The following is a 15575-nucleotide window of genomic DNA, read 5'->3' as shown; positions in this document are numbered from 1 at the left end:
GAAATCTTTTTGTATCCAAATCCGGCTTTAAACTTCTTCACAACAGTATCTCGGACCTGCCTGGTGTGTTCCTTGTTCTTCATGATGCTCTCTGCGCTTTTAACGGACCTCTGAGACTATCACATTGCAGGTGCATTTATACAGAGACTTGATTACACACAGGTGGATTGTATTTATCATCATTAGTCATTTAGGTCAACATTGGATCATTCAGAGATCCTCACTGAACTTCTGGAGAGAGTTTGCTGCACTGAAAGTAAAGGGGCTGAATAATTTTGCACGCCCAATTTTTCAGTTTTTGATTTGTTAAAAAAGTTTGAAATATCCAATAAATGTCGTTCCACTTCATGATTGTGTCCCACTTGTTGTTGATTCTTCACAAAAAAATACAGTTTTATATCTTTATGTTTGAAGCCTGAAATGTGGCAAAAGGTCGCAAAGTTCAAGGGGGCCGAATACTTTCGCAAGGCACTGTATACATTGGGTGCAAATGAGGTAAGATAAGGGAGGTAGGGCAATAACAATGGCAATATTTTTTGTAAATTTTCTTCTGCTTTATGCTGTTTGCCTCATGACGCCTTTGTTGATGATGAACTTGCTTGTTTTCCCAACTGCGGGGCAGACTATGTTTGTTCCCACATCCTGGACTCTGACTCTCTATCGGTTACACAGACTCTTGGTCTCCCATCCTAGTCTAACCACCTCTCTCTGGCTTTGTATTCATGCAACCTGATGAAGTTGCTGTATAATATGATCTTGTTGCCATCTGATGCGCATTCAAATTTCATAAAAAATCAACACTGCAGAGCTCTCCCTGTCCTCTGCCATGCCCTGATTGTATTACTGCTGATGATATCTGGAAATGTGCATGTACAAAGAGTGTTTTGAACAGTGATGTTAACCTTTCTGGTTATAACCTTTTCGGCAAGACAGATAATCCTAAGGTGGTGGAGTGGCAATCTTTACCAAGGAACACCTTCAGTGCTCCGTTGTCTCCACCAAGTCTCTCCCCAAACAAATTGATTTGCTGGTTTTAAGCATTAAACTTTCAAATAGCTCTTTGTTGACTGTTGCAGGGTGTTATCGTCCTCCATCAGCACCAGCCTGTACCCTACCTAAACTCTCTCCTGGCCCCTTACACTAAGTCTGAATTTGTCCTGCTAGGTTACCTAAACTGGTACATGCTTAAACCACCTGACCGAGTCCTAAAGTAATGGGACTCCCTAAATCTTTCTCAGATTATTACCAATCCCATTTGGTATTACTCCAAACACCCACAAAAGGCTACTCTCGTTGATGTTCACAAACAATCCTGATAGGTATCAGTCTGGTGTTTTCTGTAATGACCTTAGTGATCACTGTTTTACAGCCTGTGTTCATAATTGCTGCTCAGTGAAATTACCTGTGCTGATTTGTCATAGACGCTTGCTAAAAAACTTTAATGAGCAAGCCTTCCTCCATGACCTGTTCTCTGTAAATTGGAATTGAATCTGCTTGATTCCCTTTGTCGAAGATGCTTAGACCTTCTTTTTAATATTTTCAGTGGTATTGTTCAATGCCACCCATATAGAAAATGAGAATTAAAAACAGGTTCAGCCCCTGGTTCGACCGTGATCTGGCAGAGTTACTCCACCTCAAGTATTCCATTAGGCGAAAGGCTCAGCACACGCATACTCAGGCTGACTGGGTCTCGTTCAGGCAAATGAGAAATAAGTGCACTCAGGCTATCCGGGAGGCCAAAGTTAGTTACTCTAAGGAGCAGTTCTCTCTCTGTGGGCCTAACACCAAGAAGTTCTGGAAAACGGTTAAAGACCTAGAGAATAAACCCTCCTCCTCACAACTGCCCATGTCCCTTAACGTTGATGATGTTGTTGTTACTGACAAGGAGCACATGGCTGATCTGTTTAATCACCACTTCATTAAGTCAGAATTACTATTTGATTCAGCCATGTCTCATTGCCCGTCCAACATTTCCTCATTTCCCACCCCTTCTAATGCGACTAGCCACGATGCTCCTCCCTCTTTTTCCCCTGCCCACTACAAAGTTTCTCCCTGCAGGCAGTCACTGAGACTTGACCCCCAAAAAACATCTAGGTCAGATGGTTTAGAGCCCTTCTTCTTTATGTTTGCTACCCCTATAATCGCCAAGCCTATCACTGACCTTTTTAACCTGTCTCTCCTCTCTGGGGAGGTTCCCATTGCTTGAAAGGCAGCCATGGTTCATCCTTTATTTAAAGGGGGAGACAAAGCTGATCTTAACTTTTATAGGACTATTTCTATTTTGCCCTGTTTATCAAAAGTGTTGGAAAAACGTTCAATATAAACTGACTGGCTTTGTTGAGGTCTATAGTATTCTCTCTGGTATGAAATCTGGTTTCTGCTCAGGTTAGAGATGTGTCACTGCAACCTTAAAGGTCTTAAATGATGTCATCTTTGCTCTTGATTCTAAGCAATGTTGTGCTGATATTTTTATTGACTTGGCCAAAGCTTTTGATACGGTAGACCATTCCAATCTTGTGGCCCAGCTAAGGAGTATTGGTGTCTCTGAGGGGTCTTTGGGCTGGTTTGCTAACTACCTCTCTCAAAGAGTGCAGTCTATAAAGTCAGAACATCTGTTGTCTCAGCCACTGCCTGTCACCAAGGGAATACCCAAGGCTCGATCCTAGACCTATCTGAGATACCTACTGCAGCCCTCATCCACATACAACACCCGTTCTGCCAGTCACATTCTGTTAAAGGTCCACAAAGCACACACATCCCTGGGGCACTCCTCTTTTCAGTTCGCTGCAGCTAGCGACTCAAACGAGCTGCAAAAAACACTCGAACTGGACAGTTTTATCTCCATCTCTTCAGTCAAAGACTCAATCATGGACACTCTTACTGACCGTTGTGGCTGCTTCGTGTGATGTATTGTTGTCTCTTCATTCTTGCCCTTGTGCTGTTGTCTGTGCCCAATAATGTTTGTTCCATGTTTTGTGCTGCAACCATGTTGTTGTCATGTCGTGTTGCTACTATGCTGTGTTGTCATGTGTTGCTGCCATGCTATGTTGTTGTCTTAGGTCTCTCTTTATGTAGTGTTGTGGTGTCTCTCTTGTCATGAGGTGTGTTTCATCCTATATTTTTATTTTTAATCCCAGCACATCGTCCCTGCAGGAGGCCTTTTGTCTTTTGGTAGGACATCATTGTAAATAAGAATTTGATTCGTCAAATTAAATAAATAAATAAAATGAAATGATTATGACTTCATGCCGACTGAGATAAGCACAGTAAGGTTTTTACATGACTAATGCCATAATCAGTTTAATATCAAATTATTAGTATGCATGTACTGTTGCCCCAATGAGTCAACTGTTGCACCATTGCCATCTAGAGGATACACCATGTAATGAAAGGCTTACTGTCCATACACACCCCTTCTCAGAACAGTCAGGATCTAGAAGACTTTGGTATACAAAGACAGGAGATTCCATGCGCTCACTAGTAGTTGGGACTATCCTGACAGTGTGCACTACATCAGAGCATTTAGTTACCAGGAGCAAGTAAAAAATAATGTCATATAAGGGACTTTTTCATTGCAGTTCAACTTTGTGGGAATGGCAGTGGAGATGAGTGGAGTAGAACTGTGAAAAGATGCCATGCTTTCTGATTCCTTGGAGTTCAGCAGGAAAAATAATCCTTGGCAGCAAGTGTCCTCTATGGGTGCGTGTGCATGTGTTCAGGCCTCTGGGTCCTTTACAGTACTATGCTCTGTGGGTTGAATACCTTTGTTAGATAACACACACACCATGGTAGTTAGAACACTTGATCAGGTTCACATGTCAATTATTAACTAGAGTTCCTCTCATGCCACACTGAAAAATACTTTCCCAGTCAGTATTTTCCTGGACTTATATACAGTATATAATAACTCAATTTCAAATGGTTATTCCCTATTCTCTATTCTCCATCTGGTTCCAGAAAACAAAGTATTACCAGTCAGTGAGTTCTAAACTGTTTCATCTCAGACTAAAAACAGATCCAAACTCAAGTTTACTGTAGCCATCTATGGCTCTGAAGTCCTCCTTTACATTAGTGGATGTACTGCCATCTGCTGGTAAAACAGTAAAGCATTGGAGGGTTTCAGCAGTGTGTCAGCAACAGCTCTAGATCAGTGGTTTCCTATCTTTTAGGGTGCTTGGACCCAACTAAATCTTCTGGTCTTTATCGTGACTCAAGTACCTTACCAAATTCATGTTTCCATGCATAACTCAGTATTGCACTGTGACCCAGGAGGACCCACTAATAGGGGTGGGCAATTCCAGTCCTCAAGGGCCTGATTGGTGTCACAGTTTAGCCCCAGCCCCAGCTAACACACCTGACTCCAATAATCACCTAATCAGTTTAGAATGCAATTTGATTAATCAGCTGTGTTTGCTAGGGATGGAGAAAAGTGTGACACCAATCAGGCCCTCAAGGACTGGAGTTGTCCACCTCTGCAGGGACCCAACCCATCATTTAGGCACCAGTGCCCAGAGGAATAATAGCCCACAGACTATACACTACAACAGTACTTTGGCCTGTGGGTGGGCGGTGTGTTCAATCTTACCTAGCCTCTATCAAAACACTTAACTAACTGTCTGTTATTTTCCAAGGCCTCGGTACTCCATCTGATAACACAATCATTACAGGAGGTAATTCAGAGGAAAGGACTGGGCCTGTTTGTATACTGGTCAAATGGATCCTTCCTTGAGGTCATCAATGGTCTGTAGGAGATTATATAAGTGATCAAGTGAAAGCAAAGTTACTATTCAGTTACCGGAAAGAAGGATGCCTTCCCCAAGTATTGAAGCAGACAAACAAAAAGGTGGGATGGGTCCGTAATCATATGTTGCATAAAGCTTACTTCAATTGTATTTATTTTTAGTGTTTTCACTGCATCACAGATAGTGTACACAGACATTTCAGCTTTGCAGCCTTTTTCAGTGTGTTGGTACAAATCTTTTTAATTCAAAACAGCATTTGTAGTGAACACAGGTGAGCACCAGGTGCTTCTAATCAGGGTTGTCACTCATCTGCCAAGCAGGGACGTGTCTTCTCTGGTCTACCTGTATACAAGTTAGTCACAAATAAATACTGAATTATAGGTTATGGGAGCAGGCATGAAGGGGCAATTGAGAGTATCAGGAGTGAACCATTCATGAATCAATTGCCTTACGTGTCTGCTCACTTGGATACATTACATCAATTCATGAGATTGCTTGATTTCCTTTGTGGTAAGCTCATGGATTCTCTTTGGAGTCATTTAACTAAGTATTGAAGCAGACCTGTATTGAACCAAGTTCAAAATGGCTTTCCAACTTCACCACCAAAAACACACACCCCACAGTGGTCATTACAAACGTGTGTTTATTGGGGTAGTAAGGCACTGTACAATGATACGGACATTAAAGCCCTGCTCCACAGAATAATTAATGAATGGATGCTTAGTCGAGATGTAAGTATTAGTGATTTTATTTTATTTTATTTGGATCTCTTTTTGTCCCCATTTGGACTAATCTTCCAAGAGTCCTTAAACATTAAAATACAATTTATAATACAAACACACTTTCCCATATAACACACTATTACAAATTGTCGATTGATGACCAACCAAGACTACTGCGCATGACTGCAACAGAAGAGCCATATCTCCCCCTTAAAACAATCCTTGCTTCTTTATTCTGTGCATTCTGCAGTCTCCTAACTTCACTTGATGATGCATTTCCCCAGACCACCGAACAGTAGTTCACCTGACTCTCAATTAATGCTTGTGTTATTTGCTGAATAATTTTTCCTGGTAAATATTTAGCTATCCTTCTGATTATGCATACTGTTTATTTTTTTTTATTTTTTTACATAGATTAGTTATTTGAGACGACCATGATAAGCAGTTGTCTAGCTGCACTCCCAATAGTTTGGTTTCTGCCACTTCTTCAATTTGTACTCCTCCCATACTTAATTGTATCCCATGCCTTTTGGCCTTTTCCTAGTTGAGCAGACCAACATAACTTTAGGTTTTCTTGGTGTTTAAAACAAGTTTGTTTTGGCAAACCCACTTCCCGATATTCCCCAAATCTCCTTGTAAAGCCTGCTGTACCTGTTGAACCGATTGTCTTGCTGCATAAATTGTAGTATCATCTGCAAATATAGTAAATTGAGTTTCAACCAAGGCATAGGGAAGGTCGTTGGTATATATTAAATAAAGAAGTGGTCCAAGGCAGCTGCCCTGTGGTATTCCACAGTTTAACACAAGAAAATGAACCATTGATATAGGTGGACTGTTTCCTGTCAGTTAGATATGACTGTACCCAATTCAATGCTACCTCCTTAAAACCATAATAGTGAGATAATTTGATTAGTGCAGTTCAGCGGCTTCGGCACCAGAAAGAGCGGGAATAACCATACACTTCTGACCAGGCTGAGCGCGACAGAAGGAGAAATATGAAGTAAAAACCCAAGATGGCACCTGTAAAGTTCACTTTAAAAAAATGTGTCATACCTTTTCAAGTTGACCAATATCGAAATGAGATCGAGTGTTTATCTTCCAGTCAACATGTGTACCTTCCAGTCAACAGGTGTGGCCAACGTCTCGAGAGCAGTGAGCTGCAGAGAGTCGATGACACGAAGCAGTTCGTCAAAGTTCCTACCAGTGGTGGCCGGGTACATGATGGACAGCTTCATCTTATCTGGACCAACCACAAACACCTGGGGGAGGGACCAAAGGGGAAGGGTCACAAACACCAATTGGACCTTAATTTTTTTCAGCAAAAATATGTTGCCCTTTACGTCTCATGGGTGTGTGTGTGTGACCTCACTTACACAGAGTACGGTGAGGGGCATGCCATCCTTGTCAATCTCATCAGGGTCCAGCATGCCCAGCTGAACAGAGCTCCCTCATCATCAGCGATGATGGGGAAGGGCAGGGGAGAGCACCCACTCTCACTGTTAAACGGCATCACATCCTACAGACAGAGAGAATTTAGAATTAAGGGGTCAGCAATGAGGGGGAAGGGCAGGGGACTGTATCACCTTTAGTGGCACCGATTTTGATAATTTAAATCTTTACAGACTACACCACTGCTAGTAGGGTAAAAGTGTCCTTTCTTTGCTCAGTAACTCACTCATGTAATCATGGTGTGAACAACAAACATAAACTGACTGTATCTGTAGTATAATCTAGAGAACTAGTCTGAAATGTAAACTATAGAACCTGACACTCTGCTCTTTCAGACACATCAACATTAGGGTGACTGGGTTAGAGCAGGTTGTTATTTTCAAGTGTTAAAATGGTGGAGAAAGTTCCTGTGTTCACAGCAGCAGTATAAATAGCAGTAGAATGGCTGGACTTCAGATGAAATTAATACTGTTCCTCATTGTGGGAAGGAAGGCTGCCATTAGTCACACGGTTACAGAAATGTATGTGTTGGTAGAGTGGGTTGGGGCAAGGTTTTCACAGGACAGATTTTCACTACGTAGTTAGTTAACTTTTCTTCCCAAAAACTTGTTGTTGCGAACTTTGGAAGATGGGGGCAGTGTTGCTGTAACCTAGCAACCTATCCATATGGCCCATCACCAATACCTCAGTGTAAGATTTGATAACTTGGCAGGCCAGAGGAACTCTTTCCCTGTTGGATCTGAGAGAGGCTTTGGCGGGAGGAGGTCAAATGTTTAGGACCTTGCAGATAGAAATGTAATGAATAGAGCTAACTTTTCTACATGACAGACACACATGTTCTACACAATATATTTTTGTAAAGAAATGGCCATCTGTGAATGCAGTTGAGCCAGAGTAACAGCTGTGCAGACTAAACCAGTCTTGGGGGATTACACATGTAATTTTGATTTAGACATGGCTGACAGTGTTACAATATGGTAGTAAATCTGTGAGAGAGTGGCTGCCCATATTGTAGTTAGGCAATGTGCTCTACATTTTAACCACTTAGGCAATGGATGCAGAGAGACAGGTTGAGGCAAACCTTGCTCCAGGCAAGATGGTCAGCCACGCTGTCTATGGACAGAGCGATCTTCTTGAAGTTGCGTTTCTTAAACTCAAAGTTGATCTTGGCAGCACAGGCCAGTTCTGTGGTACACACTGGAGTAAAGTCCTGGGTGTGGGAGAACAGGACTCCCCATCTGGAGGAGAGAAGCTATCAGTAGGTCTCAAGACAGAGTAGAGGAAATACCAGTCCAAATGCTCTGCAGCCAGAGAGCAACAAGTGGGTAGGGGTGGGAACAGACTCAGGCCTAAAACATTACACAGTGTTCGTGTTTCACTTTAGCCATTAACACGTCGAACTACGTAAAGGCAGGTGGATGGAAAGACTGAAAATTATGTGACCAGTCTTTGGAATATATGGTTGATCAAAGATGCAACAGTGTGTGGAGTGTGTAAGTGTCAAGAAAATAACAGGAAAACTTGTGGTACTGGTAACAGATGCTTCATAGAACCACACCTTTTTAGTATCATATTACATCAAAACAATAGACCGGGTCATGGGCTATTAAAGCAAGCTCTCTAAACATTGCTCTCCTCCCATCCCTTCACCACTCATTGTGTCAGACTGGGACAGTATGGAGGTTGGAAAAATTGTTCAAAGTAGTGTAACGGGTGTAATTTGGTAGGACAGGTCAAGACAGTAATTGTGACCACCGTCTGATGTTTTTACTGAAGTACCACAATTTACACATCATTCTGTATTCAGTGTTGGAGAGTAGTGAACTACATGTAGTTTAACTAGTAATTGAATTACATTTTGAGGTAACTCCCTCTGTTTGAGCCAAGTGTTTGAGTAACTAAACTAGCCAGCTGCATTTGCTAGCTAAGTAAGTGAAACTTTAAAAAACAAACAGAATATCTAGCTTCTCCTTCATTTTTTAAGAAATGAATTCGTTAAAAACGGTTGTCTTTCTCTCTTTGAGTCAACTACTCTGCACATGTTATGCACTGCAGTGCTAGATAGCTGTAGCTTATGCTTTCAGTAGTAGATTAATTCTCTGATCCTTTGATTTCATGTTCATGGTGTAAGATCTCTGATAGGTTGGAGGACGTCCTGTGTAAGTCTATGGAAGGGGGTGAGAACCAAGAGCCTCCTAGGTTTTGTATTGAAGTCAATGTACCAAGAGGATGGAAGCTAGCTGACCTCCGGCTACATCATGCTGCAGAGTGTTGTTGAGGCTACTGCAGACCTTCATTGCAAAACAGTGTCTTTTAATAAATTATTTGGTGAATATATTTAGTCTAGCTTTCAATGTTTAACCATTTTTTATTTTAAGAAATTCATTGAGGATGGTCCTCCCCTTCATCTGAGGAGCCTCCACTGGCCTGTATCTATCCTCAGTATAACATCAAAGATCCTGGAAAGAGTTGACATGAGCAAAAGTCTAATGTGTGATTTTCAGTCGGGTTTGTCTACTTTACGTGACTGACTTCATCAGGAAAGAGATTAATAAGGGACATATCTGTGGAATGGTACTGCTTGACCTGCAGAAGGTTAACCACTGTCTCCCAATCTCCAAACTGGAAAGGGAAAGGGGGATAGCAAGTGGTACAGGTTAATGGTTCACTGTCTAAGGCAACACCAATGAGTTGTGGCATTCCACAGGGGAGCGTGGTTGGGTCTCTTCTGTTTTTACTGTATAAAAAATGTGTGCTCTTGCCATCTTTTCCTTTATGCAGATGACTCTACTCTTCTGGTGTCTCACAAAAGTAAAACTATGTTGGAGAGCATACTTAGCACAGAGCTTACTAACATTAGCAAATGGCTTTGAGCTAATACGCCATCTCTGCACTTAGGTAAACCGGAGGCAATTATTTTTGGGTTCAGACCTAAATTGTGTAGGTTAGGAGGTGAGGTGCAGACTACTAAAACCTCTGTTAGCTACCTTGTATGTATCCTCTATGGAAACTTGGGAGGTGTGAGCATGGCCACTAAAGTGCTAGGGAAGGTTAATAACAGGACTAAGTTTTGGGCTAGAAAGTCCAAGCTGCATGACAAGAACTCCATGAGAGCGCCAGCCACTGCCCCAATTCAATGCCATTTTGACTACTCTAGTACTTCCTGGTTTGGGGCCTTATCTAAGTTTGGGGCCTTATCTAAGCTTCTGAAGGGGAAGCTCGAGCTAGCCCAGAATAAGCTGATCAGGGTAGTATTGAAGGTGAGTCTACGTACTCACATAGACAGGAGCAGCTTTCAGGAACTTAACTGGCTGCCTGTTGAGGGTGTCTTAGATCAGACTGGGTTAGGATTACAGGAGTATTTATGGTTCTGCACCGAGATATCTAAGTGATTACTTTCCCCATGCTAAAGATGCACACAATCACAGCACCTGATCAGGTGTTGCTAATGTGTGCTTATACAGGTTCAGGAGTAATGCTGGGAAGGTACTTTCTTGTATCCTGGAGCCTCAGAGTGGAATGAGTTGCCTCTGCCCACAAAAACGACATCCTCTCTGCGAAGCTTTAAAAAATAAAGTAAAAAAACTGTCCATATGAATGTACCCTACGATGTAACTGCAATGATAGATAGTTGTTCTTTGTTTTTATGTTTTATTATCTCGCTGTCATACTGTGTTCAACAGTGTTCAATCTTGACTAGCCATCTTGTTTCAAGAGGACCACATTGGAAATAAGTCCCAGACTTTGTCATATCGCTTTTTCAAGTTGTGTGTGCTTATTTTTTAGTTTTTTTAAATGGTTGGATTAATAAACTATACAAAAGAAAAATACTTTGGATGGTCACCTGGCTTGGAGACAAAAGCGAATTGAAGCACTGAGTCACACACTCCTGAACAATGGCAACCTTGTCTAGTCAGTCACACACTTCTAAACAATGGCAACCTTGTCTGGTCAGTCACACACTCTCAGTGCAGGCTGGTTTAACACACTGGTGCTATTGTGTTCCTCTAAACGATTGACTGACATTTTAATAGGGATTGAGGGACAACATCTTTTGCGTGACCTCTAGCCTCCACAGTTTTAGGATCTGATATGGGATCAGCGTTCTCCACTTTCCATATGACCCCGAACCACGGATTTACATGTTAAAAACTGAAATGGGTCCTGGGCCGGTGCTTAGCGTCTATGATTAGGCTACCATCATGATATGACACTTGCTTCCGTGTATTACCAATTTCACGCTGATGTTGTGGCAATGAGCATGCAGCCAAGTATATTTGTTAATTGTCTGTATGTCGAATGTTATACAAACACACCATCAGTGAACTGTTATACAAACACACCATCAGGCTACTGATTATGCAATTGATGACAGTCTGCTGCAGATACAAAATAACAGTTCAAATCAAATCAAATTTATTTTAAAATGTATTTATTTTATTTCAGCCTCCAGTATTTATGCTGCAGTAGTTTGTGTCGGGGGCTAGGGTCAGTTTGTTATATCTGGAGTACTTCTCCTGTCTTATCCGGTGTCCTGTGTGAATTTAAGTATGCTCTCTCTAATTCTCTCTTTCTCTTGGAGGACCTGAGCCCTAGGACCATGCCTCAGGACTACCTGACATGATGACTCCTTGCTGTCCCCAGTCCACCTGGCCGTGCTGCTGCTCCAGTTTCAACTGTTCTGCCTGCGGCTATGGAACCCTGACCTGTTCACCGGACGTGCTACCTGTCCCAGACCTGCTGTTTTCAACTCTCTAGAGACAGCAGGAGTGGTAGAGATACTCTTAATGATCGGCTATGAAAAGCCAACTGACATTTACTCCTGAGGTGCTGACTTGCTGCACCCTCGACAACTACTGTGATTATTATTATTTGACCATGCTGGTCATTTATGAACATTTGAACATCTTGGCCATATTCTGTTATAATCTCCACCCGGCACAGCCAGAAGAGGACTGGCCACCCCTCATTGCCTGGTTCCTCTCTAGGTTTCTTCCTAGGTTTTGGCCTTTCTAGGGAGTTTTTCTTAGCCATCGTGCTTCTACACCTGCATTGCTTGCTGTTTGGGGTTTTAGGCTGGGTTTCTGTACAGCACTTTGAGATATCAACTGATGTACGATGGGCTTTATAAATACATTTGATTTGACAAAATAACAGTTGAGGTACAGGTAGGCTACCGCAGATCATCACACCGACTTGTTTAGCCTACAACAGGTAGCACTATCTAGTTTCCTAGGAAGTCATGGAATTTGATCTTCCCGATGGTTGTCTCGGCTTCGAAGTTGGGGAATTAGTCTCCTAGCAGTATCCCAGGCATGGTCCTCTCTCAGCGGCGAGGAGATGTGATATAGATGTTATATGGTTTCCACTAGTTATAACAGCCACAAAGTCAAAATTGGCTGTATCGTAAAAACGTTAAAGGTCTTCATTTAAGGTTATGGCTAAGCTAATGTTAAAATAACATTTTAATAATATAAATTGCAGAAATAGTTGGGATAGGCTAGGTAACCTAATGTAGCAGACATAAATTAGGCTCTGGCTCATATCTGTGCCATTTATAGCATCAGTGACTGCATGGGCAGCGCCAGTGAGGTAATCTTTATTTTTAAGTAGTCCATTTTCTTCTTCACGATTGGTTGATCCCTCCTGATGACCCAGTTGGACATGACTCCAACCAGGTCACTAGAAAGGATCAGCTAATGAAGTTGGTAGTCCCACTCAGTTGACTACATAAAAATGGCGAAAGCCCTAAATGGCAATGCCGATGCAAATAGGCCTTTTGGCTCTATGTCTAGGCCAGGGTTTCCCAAACTCGGTCCTGGGGCTGCTCCTGGGAGCACGTTTTGTTTTTTGCCTGCGCACTACACAACTGATTCAAATAATGAAAGCTTGATTATGAGTTGGTTATTTGAATCAGCTGCGTAGTGCTAGGGCAAAAACCAAAATGTGCACCCAGGGGGATCCAGGACCGAGTTTGGGAAACCCTGGTCTATACACATTGCCCTGAATGAATGGACAACAGAAGAGAGATTTACATGTATGTAAAATCCCCCACCAATCAAAGCAGCGATCTCACTGAGGCAGAGGTGATTAGTGTAAAGTTTAAAATGCTTCCTTTTCATATATAAAGACATTTTGATTAAGATTACTAGCTAGCCCTAACAGAAAAAAGTATTGCCGTCAATGCACTCTAAGCCCTTTGGCATAGCCGTGGGAGGTAGGGGGGTTGCAGTACATCCTGAGAAATCATTTTTTGTATCTAATTATAGATAAGTTGACTAACAAATATTCTACCAAAATATTGGTAGAAAATACAGCAGAAACATATCTAAATTAAGTATTAAAAAAATGTATCCCGCACCACCTGTGCAGGATAATGTGTTGTCTCAGCATTTTCTATTGGCCTATTTGCAGGTTAGGGTTGGGTGCAGGACTCAGTTTCACTTCATCACATAGTCAGGTGGTTGCGGATGTGTTATTAACAAATGCGTATGAACAAATGTCTGACCCGCACATCACTAGTAAACACGCACACACACTCTTCAGATGCTGGTGCCAGATTCTTTCACACACACACTTACAACGCTGGTGCCAGATTCTCTCAAACACACATTTACAACGCTGGTGCCAGATTCTCTCACACACACACTTACAACGCTGGTGCCAGATTCTCTCAAACACACACTTACAACGCTGGTGCCAGATTATCTCACACACACACTTACAACGCTGGTGCCAGATTCTTTCACACACACACTTACAACGCTGGTGCCAGATTTTCTCACACACACACTTACAACGCTGGTGCCAGATTATCTCACACACACACTTACAATGCTGGTGCCAGATTCTTTCACACACACACTTACAACGCTGGTGCCAGATTATCTTACACACACACTTACAATGCTGGTGCCAGATTATCTCACACACACACTTACAATGCTGGTGCCAGATTATCTCACACACACACTTACAACGCTGGTGCCAGATTATCTCACACACACACTTACAATGCTGATGCTAGAAATACACATCCAGGGGGGATGAGGCAGAGTGTGCCATCTCTTGTCGTCTCAAGTCTTCCAACGCTATGAACAGTCAGACACTAGAAGAGATAGAGAATGTCCCCTGTTGGTGTGTAGTGGTGGTGTGGTCCTGGGGTGAAAGAGTGTCTGAATGTCTGCCTGTCTCACAGACAGAAAAATAAACAGACAGAGAGTTACAGAGAGCGAGGGGTCCTCTGTGCAGTTTAAGTATTCACAAGGTTCAGCCTGAGCTAGAATCTACAGTACAGTAGCAGTGTGTCGGTACCACTCAGTCGGCAGAAGTCTGTTGCTGTGTGACATAAGCAGACGGGAGAGGCGGTCCCTGTTGTGTGACTGTGTGATGTAGCCAGAAGGGCTGGAGGAGCCAATGACAGCTGCTCCTTTACAGCCCAGATAAGGAGGAAAAGACTGCAGCTCTATCTGTCTTTGTTTATTTCTCTTTCCTCACACATCTTCTCTCTTTCTCTCTCTGGCAAAAGGCCAAAGCTGTTACTGAGCGCGTGTGTGTTTGTGTGGAGGTTCGGCTCAAACAGGCGTAGAGTTTGTTGTCTCATATACTGTGATAACATTATACGTTTGTGTGGGTGCAATGTGTATTGCTCCTAATACTATATGCTGGATGTTAGTGTATTTGTTAGTGTGTGCATACATTTGTTACATTTGTTTGTTTGACTGGTCTGTTTGCCAACCATGTAATTGCTCTCATCTCTTTCCCCCTCTCTCTCATATCTCCCACCCCATTCTGCGTCTTCTCCCCTCAGCTCTCATTCTTGACCTGATCCTGGTTGGCATCGTGAAAGCGGTCGTCCATCGGCGCCGCCCATCCCACAACCGCATGGACATATTCGCCACCTTCTCCGTGGACCGCTACTCTTTCCCCCCGGGGCACGCCACCCGCGCAGCCATGTGTGCCCATTTCCTGCTGGTCCACTTGGTGCTGGCCACCCCCCTGCGGGTGCTTGTGTTCCTGTGGTCTGGTCTGGTGGGGCTGAGCCGGGTGCTGATGGGAAGACACAACATGACCGAGGTGTTGTTTGGCTTCCTGATGGGCTACTGCCAGTACAACCTGGTGGAGATGCTCTGAGTATCATCGCTGGGCATCCAGGGGTGAGAGGAGAGGAGGGGATGGGAGGGTGTGGTAGGTGGGAGACAGACGCCCTGTCCCAATATGTATGAAACATTGACCGATCCTGTCCCATACTGACATGGTGGTGTCATCATTGCCTGTTCAAGACAAACAACTACAACAAAGCCTACCACGCACCAACCATCCACCCATATGTAACTGCAATCAGAAGTACCTAGGAGCAGGGTGCTCTTCCATACTGCGATAAAAGAGAGAGGGAGTGAGAGAAAGTGTGTGTCTGTGTGCGTGTCTCAGAGAGATGTGTTCTCAAAGGAGAGAATGAATGCTATAGGTTAAAACTTATGAATTGATTATGGTGTCTGTGGGGCGCTCTGAAAAGAGCAATGTAATTTATGGAGGACACATCATGTATTGACTTATTTTAAACTTGTATGGTATAGAGCCTCACAGTGGAGTTGTCATAACAGCCATAGAACCTTACGGTCAAACAGGGACCAATCGTTTTTCCACCATTCATTTTTCCAAT

General features: G+C 42.9%; 2 pseudogenes; one reads left to right on the top strand and one right to left on the bottom strand.

Moving 5' to 3' along the window:
- Window positions 1-5950: 5950 nt before the first annotated feature.
- LOC109901578 (peroxiredoxin-6-like) lies at window positions 5951-8485 on the bottom strand (annotated as a pseudogene).
- Window positions 8486-13096: 4611 nt separating this feature from the next.
- Window positions 13097-15073, top strand: LOC109902994 (phospholipid phosphatase 6-like; annotated as a pseudogene).
- The last annotated feature ends 502 nt before the right edge of the window (window positions 15074-15575 follow it).

The sequence above is a fragment of the Oncorhynchus kisutch genome, linkage group LG13, assembly GCF_002021735.2.
Source record: "Oncorhynchus kisutch isolate 150728-3 linkage group LG13, Okis_V2, whole genome shotgun sequence".
NCBI classification, from domain to species: domain Eukaryota; kingdom Metazoa; phylum Chordata; class Actinopteri; order Salmoniformes; family Salmonidae; genus Oncorhynchus; species Oncorhynchus kisutch.
Note: the sequence above shows the minus strand (reverse complement) of the source record. Positions and strands in the feature narration are given on the sequence as shown.